Here is a 23891-nt window from a genome sequence, read left to right on the forward strand (position 1 = left end):
AGGAAAACGGAAAACCCAGAGGAAACCCACGCTGTCATGGGGAGAACGTACAAACTCTGGACAGATGGCAGTGGAATTGAACTCTGAACTCCGATGCCCCGAGCTGTAATAGTGGCATGCTAATTACTAACTTACCATGCTGCCCCAGGATGAGAGCAGCCAGAGAGAGAATGGACAGCCATAGACCTTTTTTTCTGGGTGGAAACAGCTCATATGAAGGGGCATAATTTTAACATCATTGGAGGAACAAATGGGGTGGGGGGGGGGTGGATGCCAGAGGCAAGTTGCTTTGTTTTGTTTTTTTTTTACATACACAGAGCCGGGATTGCCCTACGAAATTAGAGGGTTAGATTGATTTTAGTAGGCTAAAAAGTCAGCACATAGTGGACAGAAGGGCCTGTACTGTACTTTTCAGCCCATCTCCAGTTTCTCATAACAAATGTTTAAAATGGAAATTTAAAGAAAATTAGTGCTCCCATGATTTTTCTCACACAGCAGTGCACCAGAGATTAGTTCCCAGTTCCTCCAGGTCAAACGTGGTGAGTCGGAAAATGCTTGCAACAGTGCTTCACTGTGGATTTTCTATCTCTCCATCTCACTCACACCATCTCCATCACCTGGCTAATACCCATTAACTTAAAAACATCTCAACGGGGGAACGAGAGAGAAAATTAACTTCTACCAAAACAGCAAGGCAAATATTTCCTTTTGCTTTGCTTTACCACAATAGTTATTTCAGTAGTCTCCCAGACTGAGGGCAAATGAGGCCAATGGAAACAACCAATGAAAACACCTCTATTTAAACTTATAGCATTACAGGCTCAAACCTCTGAGCCAGTAAGGTCAATGCACACGTTTCAAAATGTACAATGTCCAAACAGTAGAGTCACCTTCAGGACAGCTTACACAGGATGGATGGAAGGAAGGGTGACACAGTTAGTACAGCCACTGCCTTGCACTGCCAGAGACCTGGCCAGGTTCAACCTTGACCTTGTGCGCTGTGTGGAATTTGCATGTTCTCCCTGTGACCATGTGGTTTTCACCGAGGTCTCAGATTTCCTGTGGGCTTGGAAATTGTATCCAGCATGTACTGAAAATGGTAGAATCTGCAGGAGTTGAGGAGAACGTGGAGAGAGTAAACAAGTGGTCAGTCAAGTCAGACTTGTTGGGCTCTTTCTGTGCTGCAAGTCCAAACAAACTATCATGCACTGTTAGCTCTTGAGAAGATGCATAGTGCTAAGATCTTGACTATTAATTTAACACATTCTAGTTTTTCCATTGTGAAATAGTGATCTCCTATTTGGCAGTGGTTTTGCAGATGGTAAACCACACAGAAGTTCTATCTCACAGACGGAGGAATCTGATGTGTGACAACACAATGACACGATACACCCATTCATGATACATCGCGCAATTATTGGCAAAGCTTTAAGCTAATATTGAGTAACTGATCACAGATTATCAACTATAACAAAAATATCATCCAAGTGCCTTTAAGTCAGCTAACTTTGAACACCAATGTTAGTTAGTTGAAGATTCTCAGTCCTATTTCTTTCTCCTTATCCTTTCGGTCACTTCAGACCTCTCTACAGTGATCAGCCATCTGGAAATTATTCAATCCATTTGTGTATGATTTCAGCATTCTCACTGATTCCTGCATGGATTAGAGATGCTCTGTATTACTATGCCTAACTATTAGTCAATATCGGAAAATATGATAGCTGACAGGCATCCAACAAGGGTTTGACCACATCTCTCAGTCTCAGCACCCGTGGTAACATCCATTTAGAACAGAGATGAGGAGGAATTTCTTTATCCAGAGGGTGATGAATCTGTGGAATGTGTTGCCACAGATGGCTGTGGAGGCCAAGTCATTGGGTATATTTAAAACAAAGGTTGACAGGTTCTTGACTAGTAAGGGCGTCAAAGATTACAAGTTGAACAATCAATGTCAGGGCTGAGGGAAAAGAGCTACCTTTTAATTAGGAGGGCGATCGAGATTTTAAAGGCAGAGTTTTGTGGCAGTTTCTCTGAGTTGAGCAGTGACCAATCAGGAACAGGGACTCATTATAAAAGAGCCAATAAAAATAACACAAGCAAGCGGAGCAGCCATTCTTTGAGTGTGCCAGTCTACAGAGGGCCTTTGGCTCATCAGGCTGAGGCAAGATCAGACCTGGGTGAGGTAAAGTATCTTAATTTACTCTTTCTCTGCTCTTATTGAAGATCATAAGATATAGGAGCAGAATTAGGCCATTTGGTCCATCGAGTCTGCTCTGCAATTTCATCATGGCTGATCCAATTTTTCCTCTCAGTCCCGAACTCCTGCCTTCTCCCCGTATCCCTTCATGCCCTGACCAATCAAGAATCTATTCACCTCTGCCTTAAATATACATAAACACTTGGCCTCCACAATTACCTGTAGCAAATAATTCCACAGGTTCACCACTCTCTGGCTAAAAAAAAATCCTCCTGATCTCCATTCTAAAAGGACACCACTCTGAGGTTGTGTCCTCTGGTCTTACACTCTCCCACCATAGAAAACATCTCCACATCCAGTCTCTCAAGACCTTTCACCATTCAGTAGGTTTCAATAAGGTCACCATTCATTCTTCTGAATTCCAGCAAATACAGGCCCAGAGCCATATTTGTTTATTCCTCACATGTTAGGGCACAGTAGCTTAGTGAGAATGGCTCCAGAGGCAGCGTGTTCAGCTCTGTGTGGGATGTGGAAAGTCTGGGAGACCTCCAGTCTCCCAAATAAACACATCTGCACCAAGTGTGCTGAGTTGCAGCTCATGAGGGAACATATTAAGGAACTGGAGCTGCAGCTCGATGGCCTTTGAATCATACAGGGGAATGAGGAGGCAATAGGGAGGTAGTCACCCCTAGATTACAGGAAATAGGTAACTGGGCGACTGTCAGAAGGAGGGGAAGTACCTAGCCAGTGCAGATTCCCCTGGTGGCTGTTCCCCACAATAATTATTATACAACTTTAGGTACTATTGAAGGGGCAACCTACCAGGGTGGATCCAGTGACCAGGTCTCTGGCACTTAGTCTGGTGGCTCAGAAGAGAAGAGAGGTGAAGAGGCGTGCAGTATTGATAGGAGATTCCCTAATAAGAGGAACAGAGACAAGGTTCTGTGCGCGTGATAGAGACACTCAGATGATATGTTGCCTCCCTGCTGACAGGATCAAGGCTGTCACGGATGGGGTCAATGGCATTCTCGAGAGTGAGGGTGAGCAGTCAGAAGTCTTGGTACAAATTGCCATCAATGACATCGGTAGACAAGGTGAGGAGGTATTGAAGAGAGATTTTAGGGAGTTAGCTAGAAAGTAGAGAAACTGGACCTCCAAGGTAGTAATCTCTGGATTGCTGCCTGTGTCACGTGCCAGTGAGGGCAAGAATAGGATGATTTTGCAGGTGAATGTGCGGCAGAGGAACGAGAAACTGGTGCAGGGGAAGGGGTTCACATTGGTGGATCATCGGGATCTCTTCTGGGGAAGAGTTAATCTGTACATACGGGATGGGCTTGCAGCCAGGTTGGCTGGAGATGTTCAGATGGGTTTAAACTAATTTGACAGGGGGAGGGGAACAGGAGAGATAGTGCTGAGATGAGGTAGTTGGTTTACAAACAGAGGCAATGTGTAGCGAGATTCCTAGCAAGGACAGGCTGATAACAGGGCAAAATTGCAGTCAACAGGATGAGTTGCCACATTTAAGGTGAAAAAAAAAAATCGAGTAGGGCGGATACGGGACTGAAAGTGTTTTATTTGAATGTGCACAGTATAGGGAATAAGGTAGATGAACTTGTAGCACAGTTGCAGATTGGCAGGTATGATGTTGAAGGCATCACTGAATCATGGCTGAAAGATTATAGTTGGGAGCTTAATGTCCAAGGATACACATTGTATCAAAAGGACAGGCAGGAAGGCAGAGGGGGCAGCGTTGCTCTGTTGGTAAGAAATGAAATCAGATCATTAGAAAGACATGACATAGGGTCGGAAGGTATTGAGTCATTGTGGATAGAACTAAGAAACTGCAACAGTAACAAGATCCTAATGGAAGTTATATACAGACCTCTGAACAGAAGTAAGGATGTGGTCTACAAATTACAATGCGAGATAGAAAATACATGCCAAAAGGGCAATGTTACAATAGTCATGGGGGACTTCAATATGCAGATAGATTGGGAAAATCAGGTTGGTGCTGGATTCCAAGAGGGGGATTCTCTAGAATGCCTACGAGACAGCTTGTTAGAGCAGCTTGTGGTTGAGCACACCAGGGAATAGCTATTTTGAATAAGGGTGTTATGCAATGAACTGTAATTGATAGAGAGCTTAAGGGTAAGGGATCACACTATGACCGAATTCATCCTGAATTTAAGAAAGAGAGCTAAAGTCAGATGTATTAATATTACAGAGGAGTACAAGGAATTACAGAGGCATGAGAGAGGAGTTGGCCAGAACGGATTGGAAAAGAACTTTGGCAGGGATGATGGCAGAGCAGCAATGACTGGAATTTCTGGAAACAATTCAGAAGGTACAGGATACACCCTAAAGAGGTAGTAATATTCTAAAGGCAAGATGCCAAAGCCAACATAAAAGTCAAAGACAGGGCATATAATAGAGCAAAACTTAGTGGGAAGATAGAGGATTGGGAAGCTTTTAAAAACCGACAGAAGGCATCTAAGAAGGTCATTGAGAAGGTAGAGATGGAATATGAAAGTTAGCTAGCAGATAATATGAAAGAGAATACCAAAAGTTTCTTTAGAAACAAAGTGTAAAAAGAGGCAAGAATGGATATCGGACCACTGAAAAACAATGTAGTAATGGGGGACAAGGAAATAGTGGATGAACTGAAGAAGTATATTGTATCTGTCTTTAAGGTGGCTGCAGAGATTAGTAATGATCTTTCAAGAATCACCAGATACTGGAATGGTTCTGGAAGTCTGGAATGTTGCAAATGTTACCCACTCAAGAGAGAGAGGCAAAAGGAAGGAAATTAAAGCCAGTTAGGCTGACTTCAGTGGTTGGGAAGACGTTGGAGTCGATTGTTAAGGATGTGGTTTCGGGGGCGCCAGTGTGCATGCTTATGGATTAGACGCATTTCGTCGGTGCTCCTCTCCGAGGCCTCGATAAAATTACTATTATACCGTGTTTTATTTATTCATTGGCCAACAGTGTACGTCTAAATTAAGTGTCTGGAATAGTTTGACAATGCTGAAGGCAAATAAAGCCAAGACCGCCGACTGCCAAACTACCGAAGCTAGTGCTAACAACAGGTCTGTAAAGGACTTCTCCGCATCTGAGGTATCACCGGATAAAACTTACGCCATGTGCAAGGAATTAGGTCCGGAGATTTCTCAGTCAGTTCTGCGTGGCATTAACGACCACTTTGATGTTTTTGATACCAAGTTTGAGGTGCTTGTGGCCTCACAGGCTGACTTACAAACCCGTGTGACTAACACTAACCACCAGTGACCTTGAAACAGTGACCTTATCCATGTTGGGATAAGGGGAGGGACTTGCTTGTTATATGCAGTTTTGCAATGCTGTATGCCACACTGGGATTTAATTGCAGAAAATGTTCTAAATATGTCTGTTATTATAAGGGTTAAATTTGAGTTGGTGTCATGAATGTTCAGCTTCAGGTGCTGACATTGGATAACTCACCCCAGCCCTAATAGCATCTGTTTAATGGTATTATATAGTTCGTGTTATAAATTTTCTTGTAGAGGGGGTTTGTGATAATTATGCAATGTTAGTTACCTGCCCAGCAGCTCCTTTTGGGATGGAAATGGGGAACTATGTGTCTGGTTTAGGGAGACACGAAGGGGGGTGGGTTAGGGTGTGTGTTGTTCCTGTTTATAGCTCAGACATGTTTGTTTTTGGTGTATGTTGTGTTCTTATGAGGCTACCAGAATAGTAAACATTCTGCATTGTTTACTATTTTTGTGCTCAACTCTAATAATCTCTTTTTTATTCTCATATGCAGAGGCCTTGCAGTAGAACGCTGCTGGGGGGGCTAAAGATATTACATTAGTCTCGTGGAATATTAAGGGCCTTGGTCGTGTTGTTAAGAGGGATAAAGTTTTTAGACATCTCAAATCTCTATCTGCAGATGTGATTTTTCTACAAGAAACCCATATCAAAGCAACTGAGCAACGCAGATTGAGATCTAGCTGGATATCGCAGGTTTACCAGTCACCATTTACTTCTCATGGCTATCCTCTTTAGGAAAAATATTCCACTTCAACTCACTTCCATGACCACAGATCCTCTTGGCAGGTTTATTATGATCTCTAGCACCATTAATTCGTTTCCGCCAACCTTCCTTAATATTTATGGTCCAAACACAGACGAGCCAAATCTTTTTAGGAAAGTTTTTGATTTACTTCCGGATGCCAGTAATTCAAATATAATAATCGGCAGTGACTTGAATTGCTACCTGCATCCATATTTAGATAGATTGTCCTCCCACCCGCCCTCAAATATTGTGTCAGTGCAGGTCCTAAATAATTTGACTAGATCTAGGAATTAAGTAGGTATTTGGCGAGTTCAACATCCCACCGGCAAGGACTATTCTTATTATTCTCATGTACACAAATCTTATAGCAGAATAGACTAGTTTTGGGTGACTCATTTAATACCTTGTGTTACCAATACAAAATATCATAATAGATTAATTTCTGACCATAGCCCCTTCACAATGTCCCTAAACCTCTTCCTTTCCAAACGAATCAATTCCTGGCATTTTAACCCCTCCCTGCTCGCCGGTAAGAAATTTATAGAATATATCACCACCAGATTAAAAGATTTTATAGAAATTAACAATAACGGCGAGGTGTCAGATTCCACACTCTGGGAGACATTAAAAGTTGTAATTCATCTCCAAGTCTGTTCAAATTTAAATGAGGAGTCATAAAGATTGCTTCTAATTTTCTCCAAATTCAAGCATAATATCGTCTGAGAAAACCAAAAAAAGGTAGTTGGAGCATTAAGCTCTTTCCAATGTTGTAAGATACATCTTTTCACCATTAAAGTAAGAAATGAAATCATTCTACGGGCTGAAGGGGAAAGATTACTGGAAATTTTAGGTAGTCCAAAGATAGCAGTAATAGGGTGAGGAGAGATATCTATATTCAATACCTTTGAGATAATATTAAAAATGTCTCTCCAAAAAGTTTCCAAAGTAGGGCAAGACCAAAACATATGTGTTAAAGAGGCTAACTGCCCCAGACATCTATCACAAAAAGGATTAATATGAGAATAAAAGCGCACTAACTTATCTTTGGACATATGTGCTCTATGAACAACTTTAAATTGAATTAGGGAATGTTTAGCACAGATAGAGGAAGTATTGACTAATTGTAAAATCTGTCCCCAGTCATCCATGGAAATGGTAAACCCCAATTCCTGTTCCCAATCTACCCTAATCTTATCAAATGGAGCTTTCCTAAGTTTCATAATAATATTATAAATCATAGCCGATGCACCTTTCTGACATGGATTAAGGTTAATTATAGTATCTAAAATATATGTAGGAGGAAGCATTGGAAAGGCAGGTTCATTTAAATTTGAACAGACTTGGAGATCTTTTATTCAATATTTTCATTTAATGTAATATATACCCTTGTTTTTTTTTACTGTTTTTAATGGAGGTCGGGATTGAGGACGTGATTTTAAGTTTAACTCTGTTTGGTTTCAAGTTAGCCCATTGCTTTGCTTTTAGTTAGTTGCACGGAGGGTTTTTTTTGGGGGGGGGGGTTCCTTTTCTCTATTGATATATATACAAAAATTAGTATACTATTATGTTACCTTGGTATGTTATGTTTAAATTACATTGTTTGTAGTTTTTTTTTGTATTAATATCTTCTGTAATTTTATTATATTCTAACAGTGTATTAGTGTCTATATGGCTTACCTTTTTGTATATTTATTCAATAAAAAGATTTAAAAAGAAAAGTTGTAATTCATGAGTATATAATTTCATATGAATCCACTAAGAGGGAGAGAGAAGGGTGATTTTTAGAGATTGAGAATACTCCCCCAACCCTTGAAGCGACATACCAGGCTTCAAAATCCACTGAAGATTATAATAAAATAATGAAGCTTAAATATGAGTACAATTGTATCCTGGGTAGTCAAATAAATAATTTTAAGAGGAGGTTAAGACTAAAACATTTTGAAATGAGGGACAAGCCTGAGGGGCTCCTGGCGCGGCAGCTCAGGGGCACCCAGGCCCTAAGGTCAAATCATTGCATTAGATCGAGGGCGGGTACCCTGTTAACTAACCCCAAGGAAATAAATGACTGTTTTAAAGAATTTTACAGCGAACTCTACACCTCTAAATGCAATGCCACTCAATCTGATTTGAATGACTTCTTTGATTCTCTTGTAATGCCGAAACTTAGTGACGCTGCTAGAATCTGACTTCACATTGGAAGAAATAACTTCTGCCATCAAGTCATTTCCGTCCAGCAAGGCTGCTGGTCTGGATGAATTTGTCTGTGAATTTTATAAGAAATTCTGTGATATCCTTGCCCCACTTCTCCTCAAAATGATATCTTGCTCTAAGAGAGATAAAGCCTTGCCTAGAACATTGTACGAGGCTAACATTTCCCTCATTTTAAAGAAAGGTAAAGAGGAAACAGACCCGGCCAGCTACAGGCCCATTGCACTTCAGAATTTCGATAGAAAAGTAATTAATAAAATGCTGGCTAACCGACTAAGTAAGCATTTGTCATCTATCATTCATCCTGATCAGACAGGATTTGTCCCGGGTAGGTTATCTTTTTCCAATGTCAGATGCCTCCTTAATACTATATATGCTGATCATGGTAAAGCTAATGGGGCAGCAATTTTGTCCCTTGATGCACAAAAGGCTTTTGGCCAGATTGAGTGGCCGTACATGTTTGAGTCACTGTACAGGTTTGGGTTTGGGGGGTCATCTGTATCTTGGGTAAAACTGATATACAACAGCCCAATGAGTTCTGTTATAACGAATGGTGACAAGTCAACTGTGTTTCCCCTACACCGTTCCGTCCAGCAGGGGTGCCCTCTCTCGCCGGCCCTTTTTGCCATCGCGGTAGAGACCCTTGCCTTAAAAATAAGAAGTCACCCAAATATTCTGGGTTTGAAAGTGGGAGGTATTGAAACACTTATTAGTTTATATGCTGACGATGTGATACTCTACTTACAAAACTCAGAAAAGTCAGTCCCTCTTCTTCTACAAACTTTGTAGATTTGATCACCTCTTTTGGCAGACTATCGGGATACTCAATCAATTGGACAAAAAGTGACTTTGTGCCCCTCTCCAACGAATAAACGCAGGTTTTTTTGGAAAGTGCCCCATTCAAAGTAGTTAAAGATCACTTTACTTATTTTGGCTTGACAATCCCCAAAGATCCTAAATTAATATTCAAATTAAACTTCACAGAGTTTATTTCAAAACTTAAACAGAATATAGGAAGTTGGAAAACCCTACCTCTGTCCATGATTGGTTGTATAAATTCAATTAAAATGGTTTTCCCTTCCTAGGTTTCTCTACCTTTGTCAAAATCTCCCCATTTTTCTTACATCAGCTTTCTTTAAAGAATTGGACTCCATAATATTGTCTTATATCTGGAATTATAAGAATCACAGGAATTCGAAAATTCATTTACAAAAGCCCAAGTCTGAAGGAGGGCTGGGATTACCTGTATTTAGACACTATTATTGGGCTGTCAATGCTAGGGCTTTAATGTTTTGGCAACAGGGGGCTCTGGATAAGCTTGCCCCTGGGGCTCCCTTGTGACTATGTATGGAGTCTAACTCTGTCATCAATTCCTCCTTGCCAGCCATGCTGTTCTCTAAGTTAGAGAAGCCTGGAACTTCAAAAGATTTGAGTTTTGTTTTGAAAAATTCCATCAGAATTCTAAATCAGATTAGGAGCGTTCTGAATTTACCAGAGACCTCTGTACAAACACCGATCTGTTTCAATCACTTCTTTCTACCCTCATGGTCAGATAAAACCTACCATGCTTGGAGGGAGAAAGGTTTAGTTTCTATTGAAGACCTGTACATAGAGGGACGGTTTGCAACATTTCATCTGCTGAAAGAGAAATTTGAGCTGCCTCATTTGTACTTTTTTCATTACTTACAAATTAGACACTACATTCATTCTAAGATTTGTAATTTTGAAATCCTTCCAGGGAAACATATGTTTTTTGATATTTTAAAGAACCCTCCAGACTCCAGGCATCTCGTTTCTAAGTTTGTACCTTTGTTTGATAATTGCACTGTAGCATCTACTGTGAAGATTAGAGACGCTCGGAGAGAGGAGTTGGGCATTGAATTATTTGAAGCTGCCTGGGATAAGTGTTTGTCTATGATACAGGCTTGCTCTGTTAACAGCAGGCACCAACTGATCCAGTTTAAAGTTGTCCACCGTCTCCATTACTGTGAACTTAGATTGCACAGGATTTACCCTTCTGTCTCGCCAATGTGTGATAGATGCCAAGGGATAGAAGCCATGTTGTCACTCACCTTTTGGTTTTGCCCATTACTGACTGGATTTTGTTCCAAAATATTCGACTGGTACTCAAAGGCCTATAAAAGATCCTTCCCCTTGGAAGCTGGTCTCGCTATATTTGGCTGCTCGCAATCTACTATTTGTTTCCCTGCAGCCATACAACAGTCTCTGATGCTGGGGATGATTGTTGCCAAAAGACTCATCTTGATGGAATGGAAATCACCTTCTTCCCCTTCCTTTCGGAGATGGATGGCTGATATGATTTCAGTCATACAGATGGAGAAACTTAGGTTCTTGAGACCCAATTCAATTAAAATTTTTCGGCTATCTGGAATCCATTTCTTGCCTACCTGGACGAGTAATTTCCCCCCAGCTGATTTCTCACAGCCCTCATTTGAGATTTAATGTTTAGTATTTTTGAGCACTTTGTACAATAGGCAGCCCTCTAATGTTATGTCTCTTTCTTTTTTTTTTGCTTATTTCATTTTTACACATATCTGAGCTCGTATGTTCTTGTTGATTTCATTGTTTCCTTTTTGAAAATTTTGAAAATAATGTATTTTTAAAAAAAGGATGTGGTTTCAGGGTACTTGGAGGAACATGATAAAATAGACCATAGTCAGCATGATTTCCTCAAGGGAAAATCTTGCCTGATATAAGTCTGTTGGAATTTTTTTGAAGAAATAACAAGCAAAGTAGACAAAAGATCAGTTCATGTTATGTACTTGGATTTTCAGAAGGCCTTTGACGAGGCACCACACGAGGCTGCTTATCAAGCTACAAGCCCATGGTATTCTGGCATGGATTAAGCAGTGGCTGATTGACAGGCAGCAAAGAGTGGGAATAAAGGGAGCCTTTTCTAGCTGGTTGCTAGTGACTAGTGGTGTTCCACGGTGTCGGTGTCAGAATCAAGCCTTTTTACGTTATACGTCAATGATTTGGATGATGGAATTGATAGCTTTGTTGCAAACTATGGTAGACTATTTTCCAAAAGGAGAGAAAATACAACAATCTGAGGCGCAAAGGGACTTAGGAGTCCTTGTGCAGGATTCCCTAAAAGTTAATTTGCAGATTGAGACTGAGCTGTGGAAGGCAAATGCAATGTTCGCATTCATTTCAAGAGGACTAGAATACAAAAGCAAGGCTGTAATGTTGAGACTTTATAAAGCACTAGTGAGACCTCAAGTGGAGTATTGTGAGCTGTTTTGGGCACCTCATCTTAGAAAGAATGCACTGAAATTGGAGAGGGTTCAAAGGAGATTCATGAAAATGATTCAAAGATTGAATGGCTTGTCAGATGAAGAGCATGATAGGTCTGGGCCTGTATTCACTAGAATTCAGAAGAATGAGGGGAGGATGCTTCCTATGGTGGGAGAGTCCAAGACTCGAGGACACAGCCTCAGAACAGAGGGTATTCTTTTAGGACGGAGATGAGGAGGAATTTCTTTAGCCAAAGGGTGGTGAATCGGTGAAATTTGTTGCCACAGGCAGCGGTGAAGAGCAAGTCTTTATGTCTATTTAAGGCAGAGTTTGATAGATCTTGATTAGTCAGGGATGAAGGGATACAGTGGGGAGAGGGCAAGAGATTGGGCCTGAGAGGAAAATTGGAGGCCATGATGAAATGGTGGAGCAAACGCAATGGGCCAAATGGTTTAATTCTGCTCCTAAACAGTATCTTATGGTCTTATGGTCATGGGACAGTTGGCTCAGTGGGCTGGAAGGGCCTGGTCAATACAATTGAATTGAAAACCATTGGCTTTCAAAGCTTAACTTCATATTATGCTGAAAATGGAATTTGTTTCTATCAGATGCAACATGGAAGTAAATTCATTAGAACTGGTCAGTCCTGAAAGACCTTAATCAATGCAATTTAGCTTTAAGTTGACAGTTGTCAATAGACCGATAATGACTAGAGCTAAAAATAAGATACGCTGTAATCGGTAAAGAACAATGTGGTTTTGTGAAAGATAAAGGTACAAGAATGATATTGATGTTAAGGATACTACCAGAACAAGCTATTCAAGTGCAAAAAGATTTGTTTGTTTTATCGACTACACAAAAGCATTTGATAAAGTGAAGCACAATTAAGTTATTCAAAATATTACAGGAAATTCTAGATCTAGATTCGAAAGACCTCCGCCTAATCTGTACTGGGAACAAACTGCCACTGTAAGAATAGATGGAGAAGTGAGTCAGCTTACAAAAATCAAGAGAGGCATTAGACAAGGATGTGTTTCTCCCCTGATTTGTTTAATGTGTACAGTGAAACAAGATTACAAAAAAAAGACATCTTGGGAATCAAAGTTGGCGGTGAAAACATCAATAATTTCAGATATGAGGATGACACTGTGTTAATTGCAAGTACGGAAGAAGAACTACAAAACTTAATTGATATAGTTTGTCGAAGAAAGTGCAAAAGTGGGTCTATCTATCAATTGCAAAAAGACAGAATGTATGGTGATATCCAAAAAGGAGAATCCTATCTGCAGGCTGAGAATAAACAGGGAAAACATAAAACAAGTACAGAACTTTTGCTACTTAGGGAGCTAGGTGACATCAGATGGCAGGTGTGACATGGACATCAAAAGAAGAATAGGGATGGCAAAAGACACCTTTATGAGAATAAAGAGTATACTGACCAACATTAAACTAGGCATGACAACCCACCTCAGAGCACTGAAATGTTACATTTATCCAGTTATGTTATATAGCTCAGAATGTTGGACAATATCTAGTGATATGAGGAAATGAATTGAGCAACAGAGATGAGTTTTTTTGAGGAGGATGCAAAGAATATCATGCACTAAACAAATATCTAATGAGCAAACACAAAAAGAGAAATAATCTGAGATCATGAAAAGGCAATGTGATTTCATTGGACATGTGATTAGGAAAGAGGAGTTAGAATGTACGGTAGTTATGGGAAAGATTGAAGGCAAAGACAAATGACGATGCAGACAGCAACCAGAGAACTTGAAATGAATACCAATGAACTGATCCATTTGACCTGAAACAGAAGCGTGTGGGCCATGGCAGTCAAAGCTCAAACCAGGCACGACACCTGATGATGATGATGATGATACAGTATATAGCCATTGTAATCAGCCTTTAGAAATGAGTCTGCAAGAACAAGAAATGTTGCAAGGAAAACCCCTGTGGTGGATGGCTTTGGGAATCAGAAGTCTATAGTCAGTTATTTCCTCTCATATATTCAACACTCACCCTAGGTCATTTCTTAAATTACTCACCATAGCACAAAACTGAGAGAAATCTGTTTCAGCTGCACTTGTGTCAAAACAGATTGACACCCCAAATGTGAACATGTTTAACACAAGGAGGAATGCAAGTGGCACATTGGTATTCAAATAATGCAAAGGCAGATAAAACATTTTAAAAGCTATTGGAAAAAAATTCCTTTTCTACTGGATTGAGTTGGCAAAGATACGTTTAGCGGCACAAAGATACACTTTGGTACACCTACTTGATAATACAAGTACCTAATCAGCCAATCATGTGGCAGCAACAAAGCATAAAAGCATGCAGACATGTTCAAGCGATCCAGTTGTTGTTCAGACCAAACATCAGAATGTTAAAGAAATGTGATCTAAGTGACTTTGACAGTGGATTCACCGTTGGTGCCAGACAGGGTGGTTTGAGCATCTCAGAAACTGCTGATTTCTTGGGATTTTCATGCACAATAATCTCTAGAGTTTACAGAAAATGGTGAAAAAACATCAAGTGAGTGGCAGTTCTCTGGGCAAAAATGCTTGTCAATGAGAGAGGTCAGAGGAGAATGGCCAGATCGGTTCAAGCTGACAGGAAGGTGATAGTAACACAAATACCGATATGTTACAACAGTGGTGTGCAGAAGAGCATCTCTGAATGCACAACACATCAAACCTTGAAGTGGGTATGAGTAATTTTGTGATACAAGATGTGAGAACCAAAAGGTAATGGAGAGAATAGTGTAAAATAAAAACTGTACCTCATGCAAGGCTTATTGGGAAAGTCGGAGGCATGGGATCCAGCTGACCTTGCTTTGTGGATCCAGAACTGGCTTGCCCACAGAAGGCAAAGAGTGGTTGTAAGCAGACCATATTCTGTATGGAGGTCAGTGACCAGTGGTGTGCCTCAGGGATGTGTTCAGACCCCTACTCTTTGTGATTTTTATAAATGACCTGGATGAGGAAGTGGAGGGATGGGTTAGTAAATTTGCCGATGACACAAAGGTTGGAGGTGTTGTGGATAGTGTGGAGGGCTGTCAGAGGTTACAGCGGGACATCGATAGGATACAAAACTGGGCTGAGAAGTGGCAGATGGAATTCAACACAGATAAGTGTGACATGGTTCATTTTGGTAGGTCAAATATGATGGCAGAATATAGTATTAATGGTAAGACTCTTAGGCAGCATGGAGGATCAGAGGGATCTTGGGGTCAGAGTCCATAGGACACTCAAAGCTGCTGCGCAGGTTGACTCTGTGGTTAAGAAGGCATACAGTGCATTGGCCTTCATCAACTACCAGATTGAGTTTAAGAACTGAGAGGTAATGTTGCAGCTATATAGGAACTTGGACAGACCCCGTTTTGAGTACTGTACTCAGTTCTGGTCACCTCACTACAGGAAGGATGTGGAAACTATGGAGAGGGTGCAGAGGAGATTTACAAGTATGTTGCCTGGATTGGGGAGCATGCCTTATGAGAATAGATTGAATGAACTTGGTCTTTTCTCCTTGGAGTGATGAAGGATGGGCAGTGACCTGATAGAGGTGTATAAGATGATGAGAGGCCTTGATCGTGTGATAGCTAGAGGCTTTTTCCCAGGGCTGCATTGCTAATAGTTTTAAGGCTTGGAAGTAAGTACAGAGGAGATGTTAGGGGTAAGTATTATTTTATGCAGAGGGTGGTGAGTGCGTGGAATGAGCTGCCGGTGACGGTGGTGGAGACGGATACCATAGGGTCCTTTAAAAGACTCCTGGATAGGTTCACTGAGCTTAGAAAAAAAGAGGGTTATGGGTAACCCTCGGTAATTTCTAAAATAAGTACATGTTCGGCATGATGTCGTGGGCTGAAGGCCCTGCATTGTACTGTAGGTTTTCTATGTTTTTAGACCACTTACGAGTGAGAGATGTGGCCATTGGCCAAGTTCCCAAGTTTGTATGTGTGAACTGTACATAAATCGGACATTCATATACATAATCGGAGAGGACTTGTGCAATTAATCCAACAACACAGTTAACACAAGTGTTAATGGTCAAGATGATCAGCACGAAGTGGTTAACAAAATGTTTATCCCCCAAACAAGTCAATTGTAAAGATTACCCCATTTGAAAAAATGTGCATTTATCTGACACCATGTCATCCAGATTTGTAAGGTAACCAATGAATCACTTAAGACCACAAGATGTAGGACCAGAATTATGCTATTTGGCCCATTGAGTCTGCTCTGCCATTTTATCATGGCCAACTCGTTTTTGTCTCCGCCCCAATTTTCTGCCTTCTCCCCACATCCCTTCATGCCCTGACTAATCAATAATCTTCCTTAAACGGCTGTGAAGCCTTGGATAAGGTGCCTCACATGAGGCTGACATGGAATTACAGAAAAGATTCTAGCATGGATAAAGCAGTGGCTGATTGGCAGGAGGCAAAGAGAGGGAATGAAGGGAGCCTTTTCTGGTTGGCCTTCGATGACTAGTGGTGTTCCACAGGGGTCTGTCTTGGGACAGATTCTTTTGATGTTATATGTCAATGATTTGGATGATGGATTTGATAACTTTGTTGCAAAGTTTGCAGATGATATGAAGATAGGTGGAGGGGCAGATAGTTTTGATGGAGCAGAGAGACTACCGAAGTATTTAGATTAAGAAAATGGGCAAAAAAATGGCAGACAAATACACTGTTGGGAAGTGTATGGTCATGCACTTTGGTAGAAGATATGAAAGGACTGACTATTTTTTTTAAAATAGAGAGAAAATACAAAAAAAAACTGAGCACAAAGGTTCTTGGGAGCCCCCATGCAGGATTCCTGAAAGGTTAATTTGCAGGTTGAGTCTGCGGTGAGGAAGGCAAATGTGAGGTTAGCATTCATTTCAAGAGGAGTAGAATACAAAAGCAAGGATACAAAGTTGATACTTTATAAAGCACTGGCAAGGCCTCACTTGGAGTATGGCGAGCAGTTTTGAGCCCTTTATCTGGGCTCTGGGCCTGTATTCACCAGAATTCAGAAGAATAATGGGTGACCTAATTGAAACCTATCGAATGTTGAAAGGCTTTGACAGAGTGGATGTGGAGAGCTTGTTTCCTATGGTGGGAGAGTCTAGAATCAGAGAACACAGCCTCAGAATAGAGGGGCATCCTTTTAGAATGGAGATTAGGAGGAATTTCTTTAGCCAGAGAGAGTGGTGAAACTGTGAATTTCATTGCTACAGGTGGCTATGGATGCCAAATCCTTGGGTATATTTAAGGTAGAGGTTGTTAGTTTCTTAATTAGTCAGGGGATGAAGGGATAGGGGAGAAGACAGAACACTGGGGCTGAAAGGGAAAATGGCTCAGCCATGATGAAATGGTGCAGCAGACTCAATGGGCCAAATGGCCTAATTCTGCTCCTATATCTTATGGTCTTATAAACCCAATGACTTGGTCTTCACAGCCATCTGTGGCAATGAATTCCACCATTCCTTTCTTACTTAGCTATGTACATACATCTACTGATGCTTCTGGACACATCTTCAGTGATGTTCCTGGAATCATCGGGTGTTTCAGGTCTTTCAACATCATACAACCTCCTCCAGGTGACCCAGCCGGGGCTGATCAGATCCCAGCTTGTGTCCAGATGGCGAGCTACTTATGACTCCATGGCTCCCCTCTTTTGAGCCACAGCCAACTTGAGGCCCTCTCTGCCGCACCGGTGGTACTGCGGATGGCTCTCCTCTTCCTCTCTCCCTCAATGCCCAAAATGCTGAAGGCTCTAACTAAAGAATGGGCTACGAATCCCCTACATCCAACCTCCACTGGGAGACACCTCGCTCTCCATCCAGCCTGCTGACAGTTGCTGACTAGTCCTGCGTACTTGGAGAGCTTCCTTTCAAAGGCCTCTTCCAAGCGATCTTCCCATGGGACCGTCAGCTCCAGCAGCACCACTTGCTTAGTAGACTCAGACACTAGGACAATGTCTGGTCACAGGGTGGTGGTTGCGATATGGTTGGGGAACTTCAGCTGCCATTTGAGATCCACCAACAGCTGCCAAGGAGCAACCACAATTCAGATTTCTGCAAAGTCTAATTGAAATAATGGCTAGTTTTGCTGAGGTTCATCAAGGGACTAGTACTGCGTAGAAAAATCTAGGAAAATTCTCCTACTTTGAAAAGGAATGCAGCATCTGTTGTATCTACCTGAGAAATGACCAGATCTTCAGCCAGGATCTAGACTTTTAACACCTTTGAAGGACTCTTGCTCCAGCTTCTTGGGAACATTTTACACATTAACAGTAGCAAGCAAAGCTAATGCATTACATTCCAAAGAATTTTTGGACCATGACATCACCAGTGCAGCTTTTTAAAATTGGAAAGCAAGGCTGCTTCACCTGAGTAATCACCAGATGGCGCTAGCGTGCTCCTCTTTATTTCCCCACTCCACCGGATGGTGCTAGCGTGCTCCTCTTTATTTCCCCACTCCACCCCGCCACACACACAAATATACTTTTACAATTGTGAATGTGTACATTTTTTTCTGCAGACCTAAGCAAATAGTTGCAGTGTATTTTGAAGCTAGCCAACACACACACTGCAGCCATTATACACTAGTGGTGAAGGGAGTGAATGTTTCAGGTGATGGTTGTGTATCAATCGTCGCTTCAGATAACATTGAGCTTTGAGTAGTTGGAAGTGCACTCATCCTACCATGTGAAGTGTATCCAGCACACTCAGACCAGTATGCCTTGTGGATTCTGGAGTGTTGGAAGGTGAACTAGTCTCTTGTAATCTCACATTGAACTGGGAGGTTTTTTTAAAAGCGCATCTCACCAGTCAGCCATTCTTGTCTAGCGCGTGGTGTCAGGATTGGTCTCCTTTTGGATTAACTGGGTCACAACATGAACGTTCCTGACTCTACCTTTTTTTTTTGTTACGAGGCCGAGTGACTAGCTCGATGCTCAACCCGGCACGGGGGAGTGGCCCGACTTGGATTCGAACTCAGGAGCCTTTGCTCCGGAGTCCGGCGTTGATGCCATTGCGCCACCAGCCGGCCAACTGGGAGGTGAAATTCAGGTTTATTGTCATTCAAACGTACACATGCATACTGCCCAATGAGACAATGTTTCTCCAGACTAAGGTGTACAACACAGGACATACAACTCACACACATAATACAGTAACATTACCTCAAATAAATTAAATTACAAGGTACATATACAAAACAAGTTAAAAAGTAAACAGTTTAACACTACTGGCTCTTCATACATGAATAGATCTGGGTGGTGGCAGGGAGTTCAGTTGTCTTATGACCTGGGGGAAGAAGCTGTTTCCCAAACTAATAGATCTTGTGCTATGTTACCTCCTGTCAGATTGAGTTTCTGGTCAGTGGTAATCCCCAAGACATTGAGAGTGGAAACGTGGTAAATATCAAGGATAGAAGTTGAGACCTTCTTGTTGGAGATACTCCAGGTCTGGATCTTCTGGTATAAATATTTTAAGGCATCTTGCGAGACCATGGATCTGCGCCTGGAAAGTCTTCACTCTCCAGGGCACAGGCCTGGGCGAGGTTGTATGGAAGACCAGCAGTTGCCTATGCTGCAAGTCTCCCCTCTCCACGACACCAATGTTGTCCAAGGGAAGGGCATTAGGACCCATACAGCTTGGCACCAGTGTCATTGCAGAGCAATGTGTGGTTAAGTGCCTTGCTCAAAGACACAACACGTTCCTTGGCTGGGGCTCGAACTCACGACCTTCAGGTCGCTAGTCCAATGCCTTAATCACTTGGCTACCTGCTCACACTGGTATAAATATTACTTGCCACTTATCTGCCATTGTGTGACAGCCATCAGACATGAACTGCATCCAGTGCTGAGGAACTGCAAATGGAATTAAGCGTTGTGCAAACAGTGAAATTCCCATTTTGATCTTATGATGGAAAGAAATCACTGATGAACCACTTGAAGTTGACTTGGTAAAGTTCACATTTGGTCCAAAGCCATGATATGGCTGAAGGCAAGCCGTTCTAGCAAGGGCCAAACTAGAATTTGGTTAGCAGTTTAACAGTGAATGAAGGCTGCACAACTCCCTCATCATTCTGGTGCTGGCTAGGAGCAGAACGATTTGGTGGCAATTAGCTGGATGGGATGTGGGTCATACCTGGGTTATTTTCCACATGGTTGAGCTGACGCCAGGGAAAGTTTAACCAGAATTGTCACTAGTTCTGGAGTATGGTTTTCAGTAACAAAGCCAGAATATTGTCTGGTGACAGAGTATTTGATATATGAAGTGCTTCCAGCCATTTCATCAGATGGAGTGAACAGGATTCCCCGGTCAGTGGGGATCTCGGAAGAAAAATCAACATGGATTACCTACTTGGCACTGTTAGCCAAACATGGTTGTAAATGGTTCATCTTTTCTAGAGGATAATGGGAAAGCAACACCAAATAAGAAAACCATTGAGAAGACTTAAGGTTGGTCAAGAAGGTTCATTCAAACTGGGCTAGTGAATAGGATTAAACATTGGCTTTGTGGAAGAAGCCAGAGGGCTGTAGACAGTTGTCTCTCTGACTGGAGGCCTGTGACTAGTGGTATGCCGCAGGGATCAGTGCTGGGTTTGTTGACGTTTGTCAAATTTGATAGATACATGGATGGAAAGGGTATGGAAAGAGGCCCATGGTCTGGGTGGAGGTTGATGGGTCTAAGCAGATTAATAGTTTGGCATGGACTAGATGGGCCAAAAGGCCCATTTCTCTTCTCTAGTGTTTGGGTTTGGGTATTTGATCCTCCACAATATTCTGCGTGGGAATTTAAACTGCAGGTGGCAGTGTTTTTTTTTTACGAAGTCAAGTTGCGAGCTTGACATGAACCCAGCATGGATGGAGAGTGCGCTCGGTAGTGGTCTGTCACTGGATTGAACTCGGGAACCTCCGTTCTCGAGCCCGGCGTTGATCTCACTGCGCCACCAGCCGACCCAGTGTTCTATGTTCTAAGACACCAAAGACTGAAAGATGCTGGAATCTGCAGTCCCAATGCTCCAGATCCAAATCCTGCACAGACAATTATTTTTTGTCCACAGTTGCTGATCAACCTGATGGGTTCCTCCAGCAGTTTGCTGCAACAAAATTAAACCATCCCCTTCTGGGATTGAAACACGACTGAAATGCCAGGTGATCTTGAAGGACCTGTCTCGTGCAAAAAGTTTCACTACCTCAAAATCTTCCAAAACTTCATGCAGCCAAAGAAATACTTCTCCAAACTGTTGTCACATGGGAACTACAGCAGTCAACAGTCCCTCCTTGCATTGGTTTAATGTACAGATGATTTTTTTTTTAATCCTCAAGGCTAAGAAACTAAGAGTGGACTGATTGGGTAGCAGTTAGCCAGACTAGATTTGGGAGTTACCTGGGCCAGTTTCCATGTAGCTGATTCTCCTTGGGTTGCCAGGGAGAATTCTCCTGCTACTCTTTAAAAATCACATGATGGAATTATTCACATTCAAAGAAAAGTGATGGGGCCTCAATACTTATTTTTTTTTAGCTCATCTAAAAAAAAGAATGACAGCATGCTGAGTGCTATGGAAATTGGCTTGGGCATTTCAGTTACTCCTCAAGTTGGAAGGTTCTGACTTGAAAATGATTTAAAACAGAGAGGCACCCATAGTGAAAAAACAATTAAGTTTTCAGCCCTGCACCTCCTTCTCTCCTAGAAACAAGCACCTAGGGGATCTCAATGATTGGATCTCTTCTACTTATTTCATTCAGAGATACAGCATGAAATTAAGCACTTCTGGCCCAATGAGCAAAACATTGCCCAATTACACCAATGTAGCTAACTAATCTGCATATCCTTTTGGAATGTGGGAGGTAAACGGAGCACCCAGAGGAAACCCACACAGTCTCTGGGAGAACATACAACCTCCTTACAGACAGCAGCATTGAACCTGGTCACTGGCACTATAAAACTCTGATGCTACTGTCTCACTTGTTGGCCCACGTTGAGACAAGTTATTCCAATGGTTTACTTTTTGACAGAACCCTTCAGCTGTGGCTGCATTTCTGAATTTTGTTTCTCTCTCCTCTTTTGGCTCTCACTCTCAAGCAAGTTGTACTTGTCACAGAAAGGGAATGCTATTCCATTGTTCACTCACATCTCAGTCCTTCACAACCAGCCTGAACTTTCTACAATACCCTCCATATACACTGATGTTCAATGGTGAAACAAAAGTCCAATCTTTTCACTAAAATTCTGACCAACATATAGCCAGCACAGGCAGAGTCATCTTGTGGGGTTTCACTCAGTCAGTTCACTGTGTCCCTCGTGGGACAATGGGTAATTCCCCTCCACAACCCTTTGAAGGTCAATTAAGTAAAGGTAGCAAAATCTGAGGAATAGAAATGCCAACCAGAAAATAGTCATACTGACAGACTCCATGACCCAACCATTTAAGTCAACATATTCACGTGACAACCCACAGTGTCTCCACTCATTGCAATTCACAGAATGACATCAACAGGCCAATTCATTTCACAACTGAACATTTCTGTCAGCCTCTTCATAGAATGTGTCACAACTTTAACTCTGTTGGCAAATTATTTTCTTCCAGGAACACAGATAAAATTGAACACAGCATTGATAAAAGTAAAGCGAAGAGGTTGTCCACCCACCTGCCCATAAACATTTTTATCTAATTTCCCATTTAGAAACAAAAGTAGACCATACATTCCCTTAAGCATGCTTCACTATTCAATAAGATCCCATGACAATTAGACCACAAGACCTAGGAGTAGAGATAGGCAAACGTGGGCTATTCAGTCTGCTCTGGCATTCATTCTTGGCAGATTTATAATCCTTCTCAAACCCATTCTCCTACCTTCTCACTTAAACCTTTAACACCCTTACTAACCTATTAACCTCCACTTCAAATGTACCCAATGATTTGGCCTCAACAGCCATGTGTGGCAATGAATTCCAAAGATTCACCACCCTCTGGTGAAAGTAGTTTCTCCACATTTCTGTTCTAAATGGACATCCTTCTATTCTGGGGCTGTGCCCTCTGATCCTAGACTCTTCCACTACTGGAAACATCTTCATGTCCACTCTATCTAGGCCTTTTAATATTTGGCATTTTCAATATAACCGTATCAAGCTACTCGATGCCCACATTTCAGCTTCTCTGGTGTACAACAAAAAAAAATTGATTGAACATTGATTGAAGCATCCAAAACTTCAAGTAATGGTGAATTTCAAATGTTTCTCCTCACCAACACAGGTCAGTGAGGTTTTGTTCTTTGACGACAGTCCCAAGCTTTTTTACTGCAGCAAATGAGGTAGCCTTGTGGCACCAGCCTACGTGGTGTACTGTGTAAACCCGAAATGCCAGAAATGAAGAGATGGATTTTTCAGCAACAGACCAAGTAAAGCTGCACTGACGTCATTTATTATTTGCTGACGGTCCGTGTTTCACCAAACAGTGTAGACAGGAACAGATCAGTGGTAATGTTTTTGCTCTGAGCTTCGTTTCATTTATGCCACTATCAGCAAATTCTTTCCTTTTTCTCTTGGGTTTCTCCTTAAACACCCCCATCATATCTGCCTGTTTTGATTTCTAAATCTTCGCTTTTCTGAGCAAATAATTTTCATCCAAATTCACTCATGGATTTACTCTCTTATCCACTCTACTATTCATATCCAATTAGAAATATTTGCCAGGAAATTTAATTGCTTTTATTGTCAACAATATGCTTTAACTAGAAAAAAAATTTTCATGTGTGAAACCCCAGAGTGAACTTTTCTGGGTCCTTTCACCTCAATCACAAGATTCAAATAGGCATTTCCTGTCATAATCTATCGCTAGAACCCTGCATCAGGCACAAGGGGGACTTTAATTCATTGGAAATGCTGCTTCTGCAGCACTGCAGGAGAGTTTAAACCATATCACATGGCATTACAACCTCTATATCCCCAACTTAGTAACCGTCATTTGACCGAGTGAACGATGTGCTGAGAACCATTAGGGAAAGATCGAATAGGTTAGGATTTTTTTTGCCCTGAAGCGTAGGAGAATTAGGGGAGATTTGACAGAGGTATACAAAATTGAGGGATAGAGACAGGATAAATGCAAGCAGGATCCCCCCCCCCCACCCCCCCACTGAGGTCAGGTGAGACCAGAACTAGAGGTCATGGGTTAAG

The 23891-nt window shown here is 41.7% G+C and overlaps 1 protein-coding gene across 7 annotated transcripts in view; it reads right to left on the bottom strand.

Annotated features, from left to right (window-relative positions):
• LOC134338232 (transcription factor HIVEP3) overlaps positions 1-23891 on the bottom strand; it is a 698117-nt gene that overhangs the window by 99812 nt on the left and 574414 nt on the right. The window lies entirely within an intron of this gene.

Source organism: Mobula hypostoma, chromosome 26, assembly GCF_963921235.1.
Source record: "Mobula hypostoma chromosome 26, sMobHyp1.1, whole genome shotgun sequence".
NCBI lineage: Eukaryota > Metazoa > Chordata > Chondrichthyes > Myliobatiformes > Myliobatidae > Mobula > Mobula hypostoma.